Consider the following 22,781-nt stretch of genomic DNA (forward strand, 5'->3'; position numbering starts at 1 on the left):
AGCCACCAGGCACCCCTAAATGGTCTAATTTGTAAAATTAAAATATTAATATCAACCCCATGCAGACTGCTTGAAGATCACAGAAGATAGATACAATGTACAATATTGAATCTAATGTTAGCTATTGTTTGTTTTAGCTTTGCCACTAACCAGCTATGCTACCTTGAGAGAACAACTTAATTTCTTTGTTTCAGGTTCCTCTGATAATTAGGACTAGATAATTTCAACGTTTTCCGTTAAAGCTCGGTTAATAAGTAAACCCTCTCTAAGGGTTCTCTGTAATTTTACATTAACCAGATTTTTTTTTTTTTTATGTTAACATTTTCCAGGTGAGTAAAGATGACATTAGCTGGCATTTGGACAGTAGTGTGAGGACAAGGTGACAAAAACAAAATGGTCAACAAGAAGTGTTTCAGGATGGAACGTTGGGATAAGAACCAGAGCAAAAACAATCACATTTAGAAGATAAAACCACAGGTGAGTGATTAAATAATCTGTTTAAAGAATTTGTATTATGATTCCCTATCAGCTTTAATGAGTGTTCTTAGAAAAATCACGGGAAAAGTTTAATCAGCTTGCCTAATCTCAGCTTACTCAACTTGCAGCACTGAGGGTACCTGCCACCTACCTAGTTCTGGGAGTTCCCATGAGAAAGACAGGGAGCTAAATACATTAAATGTGGTCATCTTTATACTTGTCAAGTACTGCTGTTTACAACACAGTTACAGTATCTGTTTATCTGCCGGGGGGGGGGGGGGAACAACTTTTTTTAAATGAGACCCATGCTTTATCTCTCATCAATAGTAGTAGGTTTTATTTTTAATTTGTTTTTACTTTGACACAGCCGTACTACTTTTCTAAATATATTTTGAAAAAACAACTTTATTAAGACAGAAACCATGTTTAATAATTCAGACTCTGAAGATAGCAACACAAAGTCTGAAACCTGAGAACATATCCTTTTTTCTTTACAAATGCAGCTGAGGAGTACCTTTTTCTTTACAAATGCAGCTGAGGAGTATTGGACACCCTTTCCCCTGTTTGTGAGTGGGCGGTCAAGACACATGCGCAAAAGAGTTTCAAAACTAAGTGCTTATACAGATCTTCCCTTATCTGTAATATGTATCTTAAATTTGGAATAAGTAAACTTTGTGTGAAAATCACCATTGTAAATGGGAGTGGGCATATGGCTAATCAGGTTGAAACTAATAGTTTTTCTATGATAGAACAGCTCATCCTAAAATATCTTATAATAAGAAACAATAACAATAACAAAGCCTTAATGACAACACTAATATCTACCTTCTTTCGAGCTTTTAATAATAGGCTCCATGACTCAGGACTTTACGTACACTATGCCTTGCCTGGGAACACATTTCTTATATAACACTGAGAAAATATGTGCATGAATACAGTTGGATAATTTGAAATTTCATGTAATAGCTTGAGCCCATTTATAATGCTCAACTAGCTCTATTAAAATGCCATACTCTCTAAACAATCAACCACTCTTTAGACAACTAAAGGTATCAAAGCATGACTGACTTTAGAAAGCTGTCCCATTTTACTCCAAACATGGAGCATGACATTTCATAAAATTTCTCATTCTAACTTGAGATCCTCATCACATCACAAGACTCCCTCCAGGGTGGTTTTTACCAATTACTCGCAAGGCAGCCTTTGGGATCTTTCGCCACTGCTCCTGCACCTCATTCTATTCCCTTCCCAACTTCATTCTTCCAACAGCACCGGGCCCGATTCCAGGCAAGAAAGAACAAAACAAACACGTTGGTTATCTTCTCCAATTCTAGTGCAGTAACCATTGGGGTCAGTCCTAAAGAAGGAAGAAATTGTACAATTTCCTTCCAATGCAGATACTTTACACATGTATTTCTATTTGTACTTTTATTGATTATTCTTATATGAATCGGAAAAACCGGGACATGTTTGAAATAACAACAGGTCATTAAAGCTACAGGAAAACTCTCAAATTCACCTTAAACCTACTCTCTCAGAGGAGGGTGTAAAATTAATTTAAACTCTTAGTTTATGTCCTGGGAAGAGGAGTAGCCTAGTATGCTGGGACAACAACAGGAAATGAAACAATCTTGAACTTTTTTCTAAGTACTTATTTTCTTTAGGGTTCTCAGAACTCGGGATTCTGTGAATCTGGCTAAAGAATAACAAGGAAAGGAGCCCATTACCTTATGTGACGAGGTTCTTAATACAGAACACTTGAGAAGTAAGGGCCAGATATCTTACTAACAAGTGACAAAAAGAAAACCAGAGGATGGTTAGAGATGCGGGAGATGGTAGGGCTACCTTATGCGAACACAAGAGCAGCGACCACTCCCTGAGACATTTCTAAATCAGGTAGGGAGTGTCAGAATTTCAACAAAGTACTGAGGATGAGGAATGCAAAATGAATCTCTTAGCCAAAGGTAAAAGACAATGAGAGGAGCTGGACATGAGGAGTCTCCACTTGGTGGTTGATTTCTGGAGACATTACTCAAAATGATGAGATGGTATGGCTTCCATCCTCAGAGAAGGTAGTGAGAATTAAGGGAACTGAAGACATGAGTGACACCCGCATGAATTTTGGGAACCGCTGCTCTGTAGTGAATTCCACTTCAGCCTAATGGAAGGAAGTAGGAAGCAATCCCACTACTGGGTAAAGTGTTAAAATCTTCAAAGTTACTTTGCTTTTACCACTTCCTCAGGCTTAAGGATCTCAGCAAAAAAGCAGAGCAAAAACGTTTATCTTTGATAAACAAGAATCGACCAACAGGAACAACACGGGGAAAATTACAAAATGAAACACAGGGAGAAGCCATATCGGCATCAACTTGCTACAGGCTTTCATGAGGTTGCACTCTGTTTCTGCCCAGACCCCTCAGCAGGGCAGGTCTTAGAGCCTCAGCATCACCTCCTGCCCCAGCCTGCTTGGTGTCCTCTCTTCTGGGGGTCTTCTGTTTCCTAGACCTCGAGAAGGTCTGGCAGACGCAGCTTAGGAAGCGACCAAAGCAGCGTGGTGGTGATGCCAAGGATGTCACTGCCGGAGAAGATGGCCCCGGCCCCTGGGACACTGAGAGCTCACAGGGCTGTATCTGACACTCCTGATGCATCGCACATGCGCCCTTATCCTGCTGACTCTGTAACCTGTCCTGCAAGTAGAAGAGAGAAGTTAAAGCCTTCAACGCCAACACACATACGCAGAAAGGACATCACCCTCTGAGCCAGTTCTTTCATGCTTTATCTGGGCCCAGGGATCCCAGTTTGTTCCCCTAGCTCTTCATCCCCCACCTCCTTCCATTCCAGATGAAGGGCTGTCATTATTTTTCCTAGGAAAACGCGGCAAGCCCAGACTTTCGCCACCCCACGCCTCATCCCTACCTCACTGGGAAGGTCAGGATCATCTTCCTGAGCACTGAATACAGCCGGCTTTGTGTCTACCACCTCATCTTCTTCACTTTGTGGTGGCACAAAAGGTGTTGGAAGGATGGGGGCATGGTGGGTCTCCACCTTCTCCTTCCTCCTCCTCTTCCTCATTCTCTTTGTCCTTACAGCCTTCTTAAGACGTCTATGCATTTTTGGAAGTGGATCTAACTTTCTATCCTGGACTGGAGGCATGACAGGGTCTTGTAAAATTTCACCCACATGACTCTCAGAGGTCCCCTCCAATGGCTCTGATGATGATTCCAAGTTTCTCTTCAGAGGGTCATTCTCCCATAGGTGGAAGCTGCCGTCTGTATCTTGAGTATCTGGTGATATGTTCAAGTCATCAGCGACATGTTTTGGGATGGAGATTGGAGATTCCCAGCTTCTTTCATTGAGGGTTTTTTTTTTACTTACTACGTTGACCCAAGCCAGCTTTGCAGGAACAAAAAGTTCACAAAAAAAAGGACCAAGAGTCAAATGCAAAAGGAAGTAGTTAGTACCTGTCTCTTTCCAATAATTTATCCTCAACTATCACAGACACAACAGCCATATTGATCTCAGACTTTCCCTCTGGATTTAACTAAGGAATTCAATGGCTTTCAGAGATAGTCCTCAGTTTGTCCTTCTTGGCCTGGGAGATCACAGATTTCCTAAAAGGAGAGAGAAAATCATTGAAATAATTGCTCCATGGACAGTGGAGCCCCTCCTAGTCACACAAAATCTATGGTTTAATAAGACTCTGCCAAGCCTAGCATGAATTCCTCTACAGAAACAGTATTTAGCAACTTAACCAAATTTCCAAAGCAGTATTTTTAAAAGTAAGAAAATTCTCCATGTATATCAGAATCACCAGGGATGCTCTTTGAAAAAGCAGATTTCTGGGATGTATCCCAGACCTAACATCAGAACTTCTAATGCTTCCTTACAGGAATTTGCGTTTTTTTCCCAGGAACCTGCACTCTAAAATCTGAAAACTACTACTTTATTTTTTTTTTCAACGTTTATTAATTTTTGGGACAGAGAGAGACAGAGCATGAACGGGGGAGGGGCAGAGAGAGAGGGAGACACAGAATCGGAAACAGGCTCCAGGCTCTGAGCCATCAGCCCAGAGCCCGACACGGGGCTCGAACTCCCGGGCTGCGAGATCGTGACCTGGCTGAAGTCGGACGCTTAACCAACTGCGCCACCCAGGCGCCCCTGAAAACTACTACTTTAGAAGGACACTTGATCCAAAATTTTATGGGACCATGGAGGTAACTATTCTTAAAAACAGCCCACTTTCCCCTATAGGTTTTCCCTGGTCATCTCACCCCATAATCATCTCTCTCCTTTGAATTCATTTAATTATCATCACCTATTCTGGTATGTTATCCTTTACTACCTTCTGTCATAATTTAACTTCTAATCCTTGTAATAACTATATCTTCTAACCAGATTATAAGCTTCTCAAAGGCAGAGACTCAGACTTGTTAGTTTTCTACAGTGGCTTGCCAGGATTAGTGCTTCATAAATTGAATAAGTGAAGTAAATATGAATAGGTTTATATCCCAGCGTACAAAGATTGATACGAGGCTGCTCTGTAGGAAGAATGATAGAGCAACAGAACACTAAAAATGACATAGGCCTTGGGGACAACCTAATCCAATTCCCCAAACTTACAGATGGGGAACCTCAAGTAAAATAATGACCCTGCCTAAAGTTGAGGGTGACAGACTTTTTCCATAAAGGGCCACACAGTAAACATTTTATTTAGGCTCTGTGGTCTAATGGTCCTATCATGAATATTCATCGCTGCATGGTAGCACAAAAGAGTAAGTGGACAAATAATCATGGCTGTGCTCCAATAAAACTTTATTTACAAAAATAGGTGGTAGGTCAGATTTAGCAGCAGGCTATATATAGTATGCCAAGCCCTGGCTAAAGTCATATAATGAGTTAGCAGTATAGCTAGGATTAGAAATCAAGTCACTTAATTCCTAGCAAGTGCTCTTTCCACAGAGGAGTAGAAAACTATAGAACGAGAAAGAGCTTTTTCAATTAAAAGAGGGGCTTGAAACGAGGAAGAGATCAAAATATGTCTGGGTATGTTGTACTTCTAAGATGGTTTCTGATGACCCTTAGTCATTTACACAAACAACTGGGAGCTGAATTCTGAAACTGGCCAATTTCAAGCAGACCCATCAATTGGTAAGGGTATGGAGTAGACTGAATATTTTCTACACACCTGCCTAGGAAAGCGTACAATTTGGTCCCTTTTTGACTGAGGAGAAAATCCTATAGATAGGTAATGGAAAATACTTCCATGATTCATTTCTTGAAATTATTGTGGCCTTGTGAATACAGTTCCACAGTGCACAGTCCAATCACTAAAAGTTTCAAGTAATTACCAGAGGAAAATGGGGGCAGAGATAGGATAAGTTATCTAAGAAGTTAAAACCTCACTTCCTAATCCAAGATGCTCTTTAATAATGAAAGTGACCCTAGTATTAAAGATTAAGTAACCAAAGCCCTGAGGTTATTTCATATTCTGGGCTTTCTGAGAACTGTGAGGTCCACCCAGAACTCTCTGTTCTATTTTTTACTTCCACCCCTAAGGTGTTCCTCATGTCATTACTTCGCCTTCACAAAGTAGATGATTAACAAATATTTGTTGACTGACAGATTAATAGATGAATGAGTAAATAAATGAATGAAAGAACCAAATGCTATTAGAAAGTTCCTTGGTTTGTGGTTGTAAAAATAAACCAGAATTGGCACATTCTGCAAGAGGAAGTCTAATACTTTTTTAAGTTATCCCTCAGTGCAACTAATAGTGCCTTCACATAGTAAATGTCAATAAAAGTTTCACAAATGAATTAAAGCATTCGATGTAAGCCATTTAAATTACATGTCAAAGTACAAAATCATATTGCTTGTCACAAAAAAAAAAAATGGTATCCAAGTACAGAATTTATTTACCAATACACTAGCATGGAATTTTTTGTAATTAGCTTCAGTTCCATACTGTTAGGAGAGATTGGTAAAATCTTTGAGAGAAGAAAGCTGCTGTTAATAAATGAGAGAACTCAGGCACAGGTTTAATTTGCACCTTTTCTCAGAAACAACTATGCAGGCAGCATCTACAGAAGCAGCAGCCCTAGATGCCCCCGAAGAGGTGGGGCTAGGACTATAGAAGAGAAGTCACTAAGCAAATTCAAGCTTCTAAAAGTCAACCTGGCTTCTTCACTGCCTTGGCAACGGCCATGGGTCGGGTGTTCATCATGCCTCAACTGTATTTTGACAAGGCTCTACTCCCTCTGACCCACCCTCCACAAAGGAGCTAGAATGATCTTTCTAAAACAAACCTAACCTGTCATGCTCCTACTTAAAGCTGTGCTCCCTAGTCCCCCAGCAAGATGCTGGCCCTTGGTATCTGACTCCCTGTCTTCTGTCTCGCTTCACGTCTACCACTCACCGACCACTTGCCATTTCTTGGAGGCATCAGACTTTCTCAAACACTCCTCCTTTTGCCTACAATGCCCCTTCCCCTCTTCACTACCTGGCCTAGCTATAAGTATTACCTCTTCTTAGAAGACTTAGCTGACTTCCTCAAGCAGAAAGAAAACACATTTAATTCCATTTAGGTAACATTCTATACTTACAAAAATTATCCCATCAAACTGTAGGCTGTCTAGATATCTATGTCCTTCACTAGACTCCGTGCTCCCTGAATGCAGAAACTCTCACTTCTCACATGATTTCTAGTGTCTCTGTGGTGCTTGGCGCCTGGAAGGTGGTCAGTGGTTGTGGATTTCACAATGCAGTTGTTTGGTCTGCCCCCCAGAGCAGGGGTTCTAGAGGCCAATTCACCCCCTTCCGTCTCTGAATGAACAAGCAATTGGAGTTTGGGAGACAAAAATTAAGAAGCTACAGCCAGGGCTCAGAATTAATAAATCCAGTTACCAATTCAAAGCCTGTGACCAGAGTAGCAAGTTTCACTCAGGAAAGAAAGAGCTCCTCAGGCCATGATTAGCACCACCCAGCATAATTCTAGAAGCATTCGCCACCCACATCCCCATGAGAATTACAAGGAAAGCTAGAGGAGGGGGTCCTACTCAGATCCCTGGCTTCCTGCAAACACACTTTCCTCCAGACTATACCATACTTCTCTGTCTTGCTGGTAGACTCTCAGCACTCCTTGCCCATCACTACCCCTCCCCCACCCCTGCTCCATGAGGAGCCTCCCCAAACTCTAAGTGATGCCTGCATCCTAAGTTTTTACCCACAGTCAGCATTCTCGTTCCCATAGAACATACACCCAGCTCCAGGCCTTGACTCTTTCTTTTAGTGTCCCTACCTGGGAACCTGCCCCGAGGGCTAGATGTGCTCATAGGCAGGGATATTGTTCAACCCACAGAAGTCAATTGCCTGACAAGAGGTAAGAGATTTATACCACATCAATCTCACTGCATCTGGGGCCCATGATCCCCTGGATTTCCCACATCAGAAATTATTGGGTATATAATACAAGTGAATTCACATGTTTCACTCTGAGTCCCTCTGTCTTCATAAACCTGTTGCATTTCAGCTTTCTTTGTGATTGATTTTTCCCCCATTTTCACATACTACTTGAAGCAAAGCTGAGAGTATTAAAGCCCTTGGATGAATTTGCTGCCTAAGCAGAGATGAAGCCAACTTAGAAGTCCTAAAACAACAAACTCTTGGCCACTGAACTGCTGGATAGTCCTGCAGAAGAGACTAGAGAAAAATCTCACTAATCATCATTGACAGTGAACTGACTGGCCCTCTTTAAAAATGGGAAAGAAATGATTGGCACGAACTAACTTTGCTTCTCAGTGACTCTCTGGAGAATTAAAAACGGAAGCCTCAGACAACAATTTTCTTTGAAGATGACCTTTCATATTAAATGAATAGCTGAAGAGCTAGTCTCAAAGGGAAAGAAAATGAATAATCTGTGAGGGCAAGTGCTCATTCCTGAGTATACAATAACAAAGAGACTAAAATATGATGGTAAACATTGCAGAATGTTGCATGACCAATTAAGTGTATTTTCATTTTCATGGTAACATTTATTGAGAGCCTACTATGAATCCAACAATGGGAAACCTGCTCTTTGATTAAAAACAAAACAAAACAAAAAAAACCTGATCAACAGAATATAAATCAGGTGTTTTCTCACATTAGCAGACATGAGAATTACATGAAGCATGAAGGGCCTTTAAAACACAGATTGTTGGGGTCCACTCCCGATGTTTTTGCTTTAGTATGTCTGGATGAGCACATTAGAGTATACATTTCTTTTTTTCTTAATTTTAATTCAAGTTAGTTAACATACAGTGTAGTATTGGTTTCAGGAGTAGAACCCAGTGATTCATTACTTATATATAATATCCAGTGCTCATCCCAACAAGTGCCCTCCTTAATGCCCATCACCCATTTAGCCCATCCGCCCACCCACCTCCCCTCCATCAACCCTCCGTTTGTTCTCTGTATTTAAGAGTCTCTTATGGTTTTCCCCCTTCTCTGTTTTTATCTTATTTTTCCTTCCCTTCCCCTATGTTCATCTGTTGTGTTTCTTAAATTCCACATAGGAGTGAAATCATATGGTATTTGTCTTTCTCTAACTGACTTACTTTGCTTAAGATAATACACTCTAGTTCCATCCACGTTGTTGCAAATGAAATTTCATTCTTTTTCATCGCCAAGTACTATTCCATTGAGTGTTTGTGTGTGTGTGTGTGTGTGTGTGTGTGTGTGTGTGTACCACATACCACATATATATACGTTTCTGACAAGGTCCTGGGTAGTGCTGCTGGTTTGGAGAACTGCACTTTGAGATCCACTGAAAGATGAGACACACACACAGTCTTGGAACAGATTAAAAAGTGGGGGAGGTGCATTCTTAACCACATGCAAGCCGATAAAGATGTATAGGCTCTGAAATGATTATCTGCTGAGTTGATTCCTCCAGCCATGCTGCCATCCCACCTAGACTTTGAGCTTTGGGGATGATATGGCCAGAAAGCAGTGTGCTTGCAATGTGGATACTGTTGACACTGGGTTTGCCAATGGGTTTCTTCTCCAGGGGCACCTCTGTCCCCTGACAATTTCCTTCAGTCTCAACCTCAGACCAGTTACAAACTTCAGAACATGAATGTCATAGACACTAACTATTAAAAAGCTAGTAATGTTATTATATAAAGTAGCCATGAAGCAGTTTCATTTTTCTCAAGAAAATATGTGACTATTATCCCCACATTAAGTTCTTGCTCTTTTCTAAAATTTCATCATCTCGTTTTAAGACTTTACCCCTCTGGGCTGAAAGTCAGTGCAGAAAAGAGCTGTGGTAACCTTTGATTTAGTCTAATAAAACAATAACAACACACTCAGTGGGTGGTTAAATCTGACAATATTTTGAGCTGAATTTTCTGTAGTAATTCAATTAAAAATCCCATGGCCAGCCAACAGAAAGCATACAGATTACCAAAGTTTTATAGTATTACATGCTTGGTCTTAAAATAGCCTATATTAATTTGGTGTCTTTATTTATTAAGCTAAATAGTTCAAGTAGAGTTTCTCCTAAATATAATTTAAGATAACCATTTATATCTGTACTGTTTAAAAACTTCAGCTGGCTCACATCATTATGGTGCTTAGAATCCCAATTAAAGTGGGAGAAACACTAATCAGAGAGTATATTACAGAAGCTGTATTAATATGACCGCAACAGTATCACTGTTTATTAAAGTTTCTGGGGAATCAACTCATGCTGGCTCCTCTATGTCCTTCTTCAATCAGCAAGGCCCCTGGAAAAGTAATATTGCCACTCAAAGCAAGCTGAAGCCATTCAGAATCACTAAATCGTTTGGTCACATCTATTCCTGCCAGGGTTCCTAGCCAAAGAGTCAATGGTCCTGGGCTCTCTTCATGCCTTCTCTAATGAAAGCCTTGGAACATTCCAGAAAACTTTAGCACTTCCTTTTTTAACCATGAATTGCACATAACTCTTCCAAATTCTTAGTCTATAATTTCTCATAAAACTCTGAGACCTTCTGGTGAAGATATATGGCAAAAGTTATTGGAGTTTAAATTGTTATCCTTCAATGTTATATGCACTGGATCATAACTCTATGGCTGTGGTTCCCTCATAAAACTAAACCACGAAGCCATTCTTTTCATTTCAAGCTTAACAGCACACAGGCCCATGGGTGAAGCAATATCAACACTCGAGTAATTTCTCAAAACCAAATCTCTTCTGCAAAAACAGGGTTGCAAATCAGTGGTGTATTATCTCCCCTCTGAACCTGTGAAGTCTGTAGTTGTCAGCCCACCCAGGTGGAATGATGAGGATAATGTTCATGTGTAGAAATCGGATGGAACTAAGAACTGTCTATAACTATAGAACTTCGATTTAGTCCCAGTTCCACCACTCCGTCGTCCTAGACAAGTCGCCAAGTCAGTTAATTGTTCTGGGGGGAAAGGTGAGACCTCAGGTTTACCGAAAAATTTTTTAGCCCAGGTTCACAGAATTCGTTTAATAAAAATTACTGGCCCATGACACTCATCGTTGTCCATAACTGTCATCATTGCTCCATTCGTGGCCTTCTTTTTTATTCGTTGTCTTCAATGTTCATTTTTAACATATATACTCTTAGGTGCATACCTGAGAAAAGGTCATGCAAAATGTGCATTAGAAATATGTGTATGTAGGGGCACCTGGGGGGGGCTCAGTCGGTTGGGTGTCTGACTTCAGCTCAGGTCATGATCTCACCATTCATGAGTTCAAGCCCTGCATCAGGCTCTGTGCTGACAGCTCAGAGCCTGGAGCCTGCTTCGGATTCTGTGTCTCCCTCTCTCTCTGCCCCTTCCCCTCTCACACTCTGTCTCTGTCTCTCAAAAATAAACAAACATTTAAAAGAGAGAGAGAGAGAGAGAGAGAGAAAGAAATATGTGTATATTTACAGAGACACTATATACAATACAAAAAGCCTGGAAAAAATCCAACGTCCACGGTCAGGATAATGTGGTAGACTCCCACGATGCAATAGTAAACTACAGCTACATTTGATAATATAGAATCATTGTTTCTGAGTCTCTCTTTTGCCCTCTTAAATGGAGACAAGAATTATCTGTTTCTGAAGATTAATGTAAAAACCCTTTGAAAATTATAACTAATAAATGTTAATTATTTTCCTCCTATATTCTCTATTCTCTGGTCCTATAAGAATAATCTGGAAGCACCATAGTGAAGAACAGGAAAACAATAGAATCAGGATGATACAAATTTGGAGTTCCACTGCTGGAGTTCAACTCTCTAATCTAGCAATTATTTCCTGTGTGGACTCAGGTAAGTTAATTTACCTCTCTAAACCTCAATCTTCTCTCATGCTAAGTGGAAACAAAATTAGTACCTACTTAAGAGGGTTTCAGTGAGCTAATCCAAGTACTTACTAGCACACTAGAACACATTAGAACACCATAACAAGTGTTCACATCATCAATAACTATTACATTAACAGGAAGCCCATAACACTTGTCAAACAGACATATCTGCTTTCCCCTGTCCTTACCTCACTCCCATTCACTCTCCCAATACAACACATGCACACGTGCACATTCACGCACACATATATTTTCTTTGCTTTTGCCCATTCTTCAGCTCCTCATACATAGCTTAACACCGAGGATGATAAACACAATAATTAGGCCCAGAGTTCCTGTCTTGGACATCAGGGCAGAAATGGGAACAATTTTATCAGATTACAGTCCCGTTAAATATAAAATTTCTTGCAGAGTGCCTGTGTGGCTCAGTTGATTGAGTGTCCGACTTCGGCTCGGATCATGATCTCGTGGTTCATGGTTTTGGCCCCATGTCGGGCTCTGGGCTGAGAGCTCTGAGCCTGGAGCCTGCGTCAGATCCTGTGTCTCCTCTCTCTCTCTGCCTCTCCCCCACTCATACTCTGTCTCTCTCTGTCTCTCAAAAATGAAAATGTATAAAAATTTTTTTTAATTCTTCACAAAAGAATTTTGCTCAGAATTTCCGTTAAAAGCAAAGTTGATTTGCATTTTACTTAAAAGACCCGCAAATGGGGAAAGGCAACCATTTTCACAATTCACATAGAGTACTAAAAAAGTGTGGGAATAATTCTTTAAAGGTAGCACAACCTAATTGGAGTAAAAATGATTAATGTATTTGAAACATAAACATTTTGAAGGACATACTTCATAGTTGTTGATTTGTTAAACTGGGTCTGGGCAGGTCATGATGGAAGATGCTGGGACCTGACACTAGACCAGCCACCAGGGAGTATGGCCCAGCTGCAGGTGCTGGGAGAATGTCCAGTCTGGCAGGCAGAACAAAGTAGCTAAAAAATATGGCAGTACATAAGAGCCGATAATGCAGCTAGGAAATTGGCATCAGGAGGCAAACATGAAATCGCGGAAGTTCACTCAATATCAAAGCACAGCATGGTGCCAAGGAGTTCAGAAGCAAAACATGTCCCAAGACTCAGGCAGGCAGCATCAGACAGCCTAATCTGTGACGGTGGAGCTTCAGTCAGCCAATGGTGCCAGGGTTGCGCCCTGGTGGCCGAGAGGGAGGAGGGAGTTCTGGGAGGTTCCCTGGTTCTGGGAGGACCTGGGAAAGCTTGGCAAATTCCTGAGACAAGACCCAGTACAAGAAGTGCACTGAACCCAAAAGAAAAAGAGACATAGATGATTCTGGAAATATGGCGGAAGGCAAAGGCAGACTAGACGCCTAACTAACTTGATGCTGAGGAAGAAATGTGTTGAGTTAGAGTTCCTTAAATGCCCCCCATCCCAGGTCTCAAATTCTGGCCACAGAGAGCCTAGAAGGCTCGGGGAACAATCTGTGCTCATGATGGTGGGTGCGGGTGCAGCGGAAACTGGAGAGCAGGAAGGACCAGACAATCATAAGACTGGCAAAACCAGGCCAGCAGTCCCAAAACTGCAATCACTATAATTACCCTGAAACTTCACAAACAAATAGCAGCACTCTTATTTAAACCAAATCCCGGCACAACCACCACAAACGTAATTAGGAAAGTCCACGTGAGTTTGTTTTAATGAACTTGACCTATAGTAAAAAGATAAGCCACTCATCATCAGGGAAATGCAAATCAGAACCACAGTGAGCTATCTCCTCACACCTGTCAGAATGGCTAGTATCAAGAAGACAAGGAATAACAAGTGTTGGCATGTGGAGAAAAGGGAACCCTCGTGTACTGTGGTAATGTAAATTTGTGCAGCCGCTTTGGAAAAAGTATGAAGGTTCCTCAAAACCTTAAACATAGAAACGCCATATGACCCAGCAATTTCACTACTGGATATGTACCTGGAGAAAATGAAAATTATGAATTTAAAAAGATATGTGCACCCCTTTGTCTGTCTACTCAGCATTATTTATGATAGCCAAGAAATGGAAACAACCTCAGTATCCATCAATGGAAGAACTGAAGAAGATGCAGTATATATGATATGTGGTATGTGGAATATCACTCAGCCATAAAAAAGAATGAAATCTTACCACTGTGACAACATGGAAGGACCTTAAAAGTATTATGCTAAGTAAAATAAGTCAGAAAAAGGCAAATAGAGCATGACTTCACTTAACGTGGAATCTAAAAAGCAAAACAAACAAAAAGCAAAACCCAGACTTATCGATACAGAGAACAGATAGGTGCTTGCTAGAGGGATGGGGTTAGGGTGGTGGAACAAAATAGATAACGGGGATCAAGAAGCACAAACTTCCAGTTATAAAATCAGTAAGCCATGGGGATGCAATGTACAGCATGGGGAATGTAGTCAGCCATATTAATTTGGTATGGTGACATACACACAGATGTCTGCCATAGCCATAGCCCAATTCATTTAGAAGAGTCACCACAAAACCATTTGTGGAAGTCAAGAGTCTCCCCTTTGGGGCGTGAACATTCCTGAGATGGAGAAAGAGTACTTTCCTAAGCCAAACATGCCCCGTTTCTGCTGTGGCAGCCTATCCCTTACAAGTGCAAAGACCCCTGGCAGCCTGGACCTCTAGACTATGCAGATGCAACGAATCAACAACTTCATGGTCAATATCATCAGGTCCTAGTAAGTGAGGGATCTTTAGCTGAATAGGTATTCATGAGCAACTGCTCCTGGAATGCTCCAAAGCCTGATAATTAACAGCTGTGCACTGCAATTAATTTGTATTTATGCCTTAAATATTCAGGCAAGATATTGTTTCTTGTGTATGGCAGATTCAAATTTCATGCTGACTCTCAAAGCAGCAATAAGAAAAACAACATCAAATTTGTTTTTGTTTTTATTTTCTTAATTCAACTGTGCTGCCATTTGTATCTCAAAACACTGTTGCCTTGTATTCAGTGAGCAAATTCCAAAGCCCATTCAGGGGGATCATGGGGGGAAACTGGCAATGGCATCCAAGACTTTCCCCAGGCATTCACCAGCCCTTAGAGAGTACCAGAAGGGACAATCTAAATTAAGGCGATGGCACTGAAGTCTCGGCAGTCTTAATTCACGAACTCCATGTTCCCCGTGGGCATGTTATTTCATTCAGCAATTGTTAATTGAATGTCCACCATGCACATGGTACCATTGAAAGGTTTGCAAAATGAAGAGATTAGATAGTATTTTTCCAGATTCTTCCAGCTTTATGATTTTACAAGTTAGCAAATCTAGAAAACACAGACCACGCCTTCAAAGAGTTTACATCTCTGAAGGTGAGATCAGATTACACAAAGAAAAAATCCCAATACAAGGCAGGATCAATAAATGCCAAATATAAGAGACAGGTGTTATAAGACCATAGAGGAGACAGTGCTTTGAATGCCAGGTTGAGGAACTCTGTGGCAGTGGTTCTCAAACTCCAGCATGCATCAGAGATCAGTGGGCCCTACCACCAGAGTTTCTAATTCAGTAGGTCTGGAGTTGGGCCCCAAATTTGCATTTCACACAACTTTTCAAGTAATGCTAATGTTGCTGGTACAAGAACCACACCTCGAGACCCAGTGCTCCATGGGAAGCCATCAAAGTCGACGCACAGGAGAAAACCATGATGGAAGCAGTGTTTGGAGATGGTTAATCTAGAGATAACAGGTAGGACCACTAAAAGGAGGTCAATAGATTTACAACAGGCCCCAGGGAGGGCAACAGCCAAGGCCAGAGGACTTGGATTTCAAAGAAGAATCAGCTTGACCAGCACAAAATTGACTTGACTAGCATATTGGCTATTTGGTGACTTTAGTTCAAAAGGATTCCTGATGCACAGAATGGAACACTGAATGGGGATAATTTAGCAATGCTGTGTCCTCATCACTGCAGGCATGGTAAAGAATCCCTTGGAAACCACATCTAGCCTTACTCTGGAGCTGCCCAGATTGCCCAGGCATGAGAATTTCAGAAGCCTCTATTCCTATTTCTCTCAAGTTTCTCACAGTACTTGAAATCCCACCATTCGAGTCACTACTTTAGATTAAGGTGCTGACACCCTAAAGCCTCTTAAAATTATTGTGTATCATCCCGCACCTCAATTAGAAACTCTTGCGCCTCTGTCACTCCCAGGGGACCAAAGTGGTTTTTCTCTTGAAACCCCAACTTTGGGAACTCAGCTCTCTTTCACAGTGAGTCATTTGGATCCTCACACATTCCAGCCAGTAATTTAAGACATAAGAAGCTACATGGAGAGGAATTTTGGAACAGGAGTTATATGCCTGTCAGCAAATTGCAGGTATGCGGTGGTTACCAAGCTGCCTTTCTCACTTCCCTTCAAAGTGTGTTTGCTTTACTGTCTCAGATTAGCCAGCCAAGGCCGCTTAGCACCCACCCCACACCATCCACCTCTTTTTTTTCAGCCTCCCCAGGCCAAATGGCCCAACAGTGGTAGCTACTTGACTCCCATCTGCCCTTTCCCACACCTCAAAGCCACAGGCCATTCCTAACCTCTGTCAGATGGTTACAGAGTTTAAGCTCAATAAAAGGGGAGTCTATGTGAAGTCACACTGAGCTTCTTTTCCCCAAGACCTGGCCCTCCTTGCTCTGCTCAACCAGTCTGCTAAATCACTACTTAGGCCAAAGTCTCTGTCTCTATTTCTTGTGGACATGGGGCCCACCGACTTGTCCTTGTCACTTTGTCAGTCCAGGTCCTATCCCAACCCTTTCTTAAACATTCCTGAGTGAATTTACAACTATCCATAATTCACCCACCTCTTTCCAAAAACAAGCAACAAGCCCAAACCCCTGAAACAGCGGTCTTTGCTATTTATTGTCCAAAGTCCAAATCTTCCACAGTTCCAGAGCTCCACAGTTCCATGTGGAAGTGATTCCAGGCAGATTCCCTAGCCCTCCTCTACCTGCTCCTCCCCAGTTTGCTCAGGTAACAGCAAAGTCTTACTCCTCTCTACCCAGGTTAAGGTTTCTCTGACCTTTACCCAAGAACTGATGCCCCAAGAAGGAAGGAAGAGAGTTCTAGTCTGTATCCGGGTCAGCAGGTTTAAGGGCTTGCTTCTTTGTTTGGCTGGCATTTACTAAGTGTCAGGCCATGGGCTAGATGCTGAGGACATGGAGATGATTTAAAAATAAACAGAAGTGCCTGGGTGGCTCAGTCGGTTAAGCAGCTCTTGATCTCAGCTCAGGTCATGCATGATCTCACGGTTAGTGAGATCAAGCCCCAAGTAAGGCTCTGTGCTTCTGCACAGAGCCTTCTTGGAATTCTGTCTCTCCATCTCTCTGCTCCTCCCCCACTTATTCTCTCTCTCTCTTTCTCTGTCTCTCAAAATAAATAAATAAATTTTAAAAATAAACAATAAGCATAGTTCCTACTTTTATGGAGCTTTAATTCTAATGGTCAGGTGCCACTGACCTGACTTCCTAAATTTGGACAAAAGACCAGAAAATTAATGTGAAGTGAGAATCCTATTTGGAAATAGGTCAGAGGGTTTTTTTTATTAATATAATCAACGTGTATCTCAGCGTGTGAGAAGTCTGCTTGAAAATTACTTTAAAAAAGAAAAAGGACTTACACCTGTTGCAGTCTGTTTGATGACCCAGACAGAAAAGCGTTTCTAAAGATTTTGTCACAGTGTAACGCAATCTCCCTTGATTGTTGCCCCAGGTGCCTTTCCCTCATTGAAATCTATCATTAAAAGAGGATCCTACATGTCAGATTAAATGGAGAGAAGAATAAAAGAAGGTTCTTTTCCCACCTTCCGGAGTTGGCATCAGTAAAAAAAATGTATTCGTGAAATTTTGTTTCTAATACAAACATCAACTTTTTACCTAGCAGCAAAGTTCTTTTTTGCACTTTCTTGCTAACTTGTTTCTGATTATAAAAGCAATACATGCTTATTACAGGAAATTTGGAAAATATAAACAAGTATAAAGAGAAGACAGCACCTGCAATCTCACTGACAAGCAATAATCACTTTTGATGTTTTGGTTTATTTCCTCCCAGTGTTCTTTATTTTTCTATTCACGTAAGTGTTCACACACATTTTGCATACTTCTGATCATGCCATATGTATGTAATTTTGTATTCTACTTTTTATTCTCGCCATTAGACAAAAAAAAATGTCCTTGTGTAATTATTATTTGAAAACATCAGCAAGGCTAAATCTTCATTCTTATAATGAGTTTATTTCTCCCATTAATCGAAGTCCCAATCTACTGTGTGAGAGACCTACTTCTCATTTACTCTAAACTTGACCTTGAGATCACACCAAAGAAAAAAGAAAAAAAGGAGTAGAAAAGTATTGGTAATAAAATCTCTTAAATGAATTGAGGGAACTCTGCAAACCACACCTTCCTCTCTAAAGAATTTCAGCAAACTTGAGAGACGTGAAGGTGGTGTCCAATTCTCTCTTCAGACCTAATAGGTAGGTTTTTAAGATTTCACATTAGAGTCCAGTCTCCTGGCTATTGACCCTCATCCTAGAAGCATGAAAGGCATTTTTTTTTTAAGTAAAGTTCAGAATTCTAGTTTTCAAGCTTGAGATAACCTGGCTTGGCTATTCTCAAAAAAAAAAAAAAATCAAGGATTTTTATTAAATTGACATGAACTTGATATGAACCAATGTGTGATATACTTTCTATAAAAGAGAAAAAAATGTTAAAAATCTAATACATTTTATTTTATATGGAGCTTGCAAGTGATATATCATTTTCTCTTGCTTAATTTTAAAATATACCTTAATTTTTAAGTAACTATTATTTTGAACATAGCTTTGTTGATTTGATCATAAAAGTAGCCCATAATCATTCCAACCTCTTTCTTTTGTATTTTATCCTCTGAATGACCCTATGAGGTGAGCGAGTAGGCAGAGGAATATTGCTATGCTGGCTTCACAGATCAGGTCATTCAGAATCTGGAAATGTTAAATGACTCATCTAAGGTCACACAGGAAGTCAAAGAACTGGAGTTAGAAATTTTCTTTTAACTCAGTGCACCCGTCTTTTCATATAATCTATTTTGAGCATCTTTTATAGAAATACGGTTTATCTCTATTCTGCCATGTTCAGAAATGTATAGCACTCCACCCAATGCTATCACACAACACATTTTATGAGGAAAACTGGCAGTCTCAAGTTGGCTCCAGAGGAAGGTGACCAAGATTGTGAAAACTATAGAAGCCATGTTCCATGACCAATAATGGATGAAGGAACTTGGTATATTTAGCTTGGAAAAAGGAAATCAGAAGGAGATAAGATGGCTCTTTCAGTGTTACAAAGGCTGTCCTAATGGGCAGGTGTTCCATGTTGCTCCAAATATTGGACAAGAACAATGGACAGAATTTCAAAAGAAACAGATTTCTGCACAATGAGAGATTTGTCTTTTGGACCAATGGAACTGTTCAACTGTGGAGAAAACTGCTCTCCCTCTAAGACGGTGAACTCCTCTGCACCAGGAGGCACTGAAGAAAAAGCTGTCAGGGATATTCTGATGACTTTTTTGGTTCCTGCACCTTCAGTCTACTTTTCCTTTGTTTTTCTTGGCTCACTAATGAAATACACAGTGCACAGCACATGAGCGAAGAGAAGCTACGATGAACCAGGTGCTTCCCAGCTATGTTTCTCAGCTGATTAGAATCTCCGGGGGTGGCTGGCGGCTCCCCATGAATCAGAAGCCACGGAGACCTCAGAGAAAGAGCCTGGGAACTGCCGGTTTTACACGTGCCCCGGGGTGATTGCTGTCCTTGTGGAAGTTTGAGAAAAGTTTTCAAAACATCATTTTATCCATTCAATTCTCACAACAATCTTGGAGGGCAGATGAGAAACTAACGCTCAGAGTTATTGAGCAATGCGCCCAAAGTTACACAGCTGTGCAGGGATTCACACTCAGGGAGGGTAGTCTGGAGCCTGGTGGTATCTTACCTACCCTCCATGAGATTCTGAAAGAGAGATACAAGACAAGGAAATGAAGATGGGTTTTATTAGATGTGCATTTGGGGTTTTTAAAAAATAGGTCATGGGGCACCTGGGTGGTTCAGTCGGTTGAGCGACCAACTTCGGCTCAGGTCATGATCTCACATTTTGGGTTCCAGCCCTGTGTCGGGCTCTGTGCTGACAGCTCAGAGCCTGGAGCCTGCTTTGGATTCTGTGTTTCTCTCTCTGCCCTTCCTCTGCTCGTGCTCTTTCTCTGTTTCTCAAAAAATAAAATAAAACATTAAAAAATTAAAAAAAAAAATAGGTCATGAGTCGTTGGTATGCACGATAAAATGTGGAGGCATGTAATTGGTGATGTTCCGATTTAGGCAGGGACTGTGTTGAAGTTCGCTTTCTCGTCTTTCATGAGCAATTGTGAAAAGAGCGTACTAACCAAATAAGTAATTTCAACATGATTACAAAGAGAACAACATTTTAATACACTTAGCAGAAGCAATTTACATGCATACAATTAATGTGCTAATTTCAGTGATCTTTAGCTATTCATTAAAACAGGCCTGGCAGGTCCTGTACTTGGCAACACTTTGTTAGTCATTTCCTGCTATTACTTTATATACTCGAAAGCAATCAGCCATCTATAATTTAAGACTTTTCACTAATTAAATAGCCCTTTCTCTAATTATGACCAAATTAGAGAGGTTAGTGTATGGATAAATATGTTTGTATTTGGCACAAGTATTCAAAGAAGGTGATTTCTCAGTATGGGGCAACAGAGACCAACATGTGATCGACAGTCTTCAACACAGAGTACAGGGAGAATGTTAGAGCGTGCAAGAAAGGACTTTTGACTTAAAATCTGAGCAACAGAGGAAAAGTATTCTCTTTGAGATGGGCTTTATGTTCAGCCTTGTAAACCAAGCAAAGTCTGGATTTGTTGACCTTCAGGGAATAATACAAGGATCATCTGTTTTTTCAGGCCTTTGCCCAAGAGATGAAATGGAATGAGGGTTCGGAGAAAAAAAGAGTTAAAGGTTGTGTTTGCAGGAATGTGTTTGCTGACATTGATCAATGGGTAATTTTGCGATTGTAGGTTTATTCACATAGAGGGTTCAAAAAACAGATCAATAATGAAGCAATGGTGAAGATGCCAAAGAAAAGGTGATTAATGAAAAATATGGTGGAGGTACAATCTGCCACGTAGTATGAATGTGCCTTCATTCAGCACCCTATAAATAAATATGCATCTGATGGAAACAGAACATTCCCTTGGAATGTCGTTACAGCCGGGCAGAATCTCATCAGAGCCCATGCTTCAAAGAGCAGTTCCTCATGTCCACGGAAGCAAGTTTAAATTCTCTTGTGTAAAGTCTCTGTAAGCAGTTCCACTCTTGCATTATGCATGATTCTGACATCTTGTAACACGAGCAGTGTTCTAATAGTGATTTCCAATTTTATTTCCTGGGTTACATTTTAACGATCCTATTTAGGTTAGCATTTTACTTTGGCCACATATCTTGTTACATTTCCTCATATAGCATTTAATTACGGTAGCAGAGCTGTAACCTAGCATTGTATAGATGCACAAGGATTTAGTGTAGTCTTTAAAGAATTTATGGCTTTTAAGCCAGTGCTTTGTTCCATCATTTTCACTGTGCCAATTTCATATGTAATGATGACTGTTAGGCAGGATCCTTGCCCCTTGCACCAGGGAACTGATAGTAAGTAATAATGAGCTGTGCTAAACGTAAATACCAAAATCTAAGATAGCCAAAGATGACAGTGGGTTGTAGGTCTTTCCTAAGGTGATGACACTCAAGTTCTTAGATAGAAAACTCCAGGAAGGATCAACCTTAAGTGAACTTGTGAAGAAGCCAAACACTTCACTCTTCCCCTTCTTGTGTCTCCTTCTGCAGCCTCTTTTTGCAGGAGCCCAGGCTTTCCTCCTTGTTGACGTCGCCCTTAAAAAAGGATTTGAGGGACACCTAGGTGGCTCAGTCTGTTGAGCATCCGACTTCAGCTCAGGTCATGATCTCGAGGTCCATGAGTCGGAGCCCGCATCAGGCTCTATGCTGACAGCTCAGAGCCTGGAGCCTGCTTCGGATTCTGAGTCTCCCTCTCTGTCTCTGCCCCTCCCCTGCACACACTCTGTCTCTCTCTCTCTCTCTCTCTCTCTCTCTCAAAAATAAATAAACATTAAAAAATATTTTTAATAAAAGGATTTGAAACCAATCCTCAGCACCTGGGTGGTATCATATCAGAAATATCTTCTCTATGTTTCACGTATATCTAAGTGCTATTTATTATTTTGGAATGTCAGTCCCCTATTTCAATTATTCCATCAGTCAGTAGATAAGTCATGGATGGCATCTGAGCAGCGAATGTGAAACCAGGTTTCTTTCCAGATCTCGTTTTTCAATGATCCAGAGAAGATATATCTACATTGCACTAAGGGTAAAATGAAATGCTTTCAATTAACCTCTTAATTTGGTCCATGCATCACAGCGTTGAGAAATATGATGATTCATGATTCGTTTTAAACTTTTACTGAGCAGTTTAACATCTTTACTGATAACCAAATGATGACCACACATGCTCCTCTCCGTGAACTGTGATAGACACATCTCAGAAAAGTATGTTTATGTGTAATATGTGTCATGTATGTAACATACCACATGAAAAGCAACATACATTGTCTCAATCAACACGTCTGCATACACTTGCACAAAGGTGTCCAGAGGAGGAGGCAGAAGGCAGGGCTGAAATCCAGCCCAATCTCTCCTGGCCAAATCTAGGACAACACAGTGTTATCCCTAACCGATGATGCTTTCTACTAATTGGTCCCCCCAAGAGGAACACCTGTTTCTAATTCCCAGAAAGGCAATGTGCTAGTGTTAGCCAGGGCTCCTTTCACACTCGGCACAACTCCAGAAAGAGTGTATGCA

The 22,781-nt window shown here is 40.9% G+C and overlaps 1 long non-coding RNA gene across 1 annotated transcript; it reads left to right on the forward strand.

Annotated features, from left to right (window-relative positions):
* Window positions 1-335: 335 nt before the first annotated feature.
* On the forward strand, window positions 336-21,799 carry LOC123610845. Its single transcript, XR_006718314.1, has 3 exons — window positions 336-477; window positions 11,664-11,785; window positions 21,753-21,799. It is a non-coding gene; the product is annotated as an uncharacterized LOC123610845 (long non-coding RNA).
* Window positions 21,800-22,781: the final 982 nt, after the last annotated feature.

Source organism: Leopardus geoffroyi, chromosome C2, assembly GCF_018350155.1.
Source record: "Leopardus geoffroyi isolate Oge1 chromosome C2, O.geoffroyi_Oge1_pat1.0, whole genome shotgun sequence".
NCBI lineage: Eukaryota > Metazoa > Chordata > Mammalia > Carnivora > Felidae > Leopardus > Leopardus geoffroyi.